We start from the raw sequence: 1,353 nt of genomic DNA, 5'->3' as shown, positions 1-1,353 counted from the left end.
ACCAGCAGCAGCCTGACAAACCAGCAGCAGCCTGACAAACCAGCAGCAGCCTGACAAACCAGCAGCAGCCTGACAAACCAGCAGCAGCCTGACAAACCAGCAGCAGCCTGACAAACCAGCAGCAGCCTGACAAACCAGCAGCAGCCTGACAAACCAGCAGCAGCCTGACAAACCAGCAGCAGCCTGACAAACCAGCAGCAGCCTGACCCTGACAAACCAGCAGCCTGACCCTGACAAACCAGCAGCCTGACCCTGACAAACCAGCAGCCTGACCCTGACAAACCAGCAGCCTGACCCTGACAAACCAGCAGCCTGACCCTGACAAACCAGCAGCCTGACAAACCAGCAGCCTGACAAACCACCAGCCTGACAAACCAGCACCCTGACAAACCACCAGCCTGACAAACCAGCACCCTGACAAAGCAGCACCCTGACCCTGACCTGATGTGTGTCTTACATATAAGGTTCAGAATTACCTGTTTTAGTTTCCATTCATACCTTTATGAATTAAGATTTTCTGAGTGGAAATGTTAAAATCATATAACAATATTTTAACAGTGGAATGAATGCATAAGCAATTAAGGAACTGTTAGTTAAATCCACATGAAGCAACATAACGTCTTTAGTAGTAAAATGTGATGTATCTAGGAGTGACAATATGTTTCCAAACATTTGTATGTGCTGTGGTTTGCTGACACTAAATAATGTTAGGGGAAACAAAAAAACGACCTATTGACAGTTACAGGGTAGTGTGATTCTTGTAATAAACTTAGTCCTGTGTTAGTATTCAGTACAACATACACTGCATACATCCATCTTGCTTTCAGTGAGGGAAGATTTTTCTTTAAAAAAAAAAAAAAAATTTGTTCCTTGGTAAAGTTGGTTTGTCTCACAGGTACCGAATTTGTATAATTAAAATAAGATAAGATATTGACATAATATATTTTTGGTTTTATAAACAACTGACAGGAAAAACAAAAACCTGAGATATTACCATATCAGTGGTAAACAATAATCAGTCCCAAAAGGGCTTTCCTATATTTTGCATTTGTGTCAAACGTCCACATTATCAGAAGTACTCAGGAGTCCAGACGGTCTCCAGCAGCACTGGCATACAGCTCTCAGCTCACAGACGCCACCTGGCGAGTGAACATGGCAGAACCCTGTCTGTGCTGGAGCCGGACTGCCCGTGGCATCAGCCTAGAACCTGCTCTGCTGATGCTTGCCGCTGGTTCCGGGGATCGGAATGAGCATCTCGTCAGGAAGCCTCAGCTCTGTCCGTTTGTCTTGGGAAGCGGGGTGGAGGCGGGGGCGGGGCGGGGGGCGTATGGCATGGCACCAATCCGCGTCGCC

Source organism: Brienomyrus brachyistius, unplaced genomic scaffold (genome assembly GCF_023856365.1).
Source record: "Brienomyrus brachyistius isolate T26 unplaced genomic scaffold, BBRACH_0.4 scaffold250, whole genome shotgun sequence".
Classification (NCBI taxonomy): domain Eukaryota; kingdom Metazoa; phylum Chordata; class Actinopteri; order Osteoglossiformes; family Mormyridae; genus Brienomyrus; species Brienomyrus brachyistius.
This window is presented reverse-complemented; position numbering follows the sequence as displayed.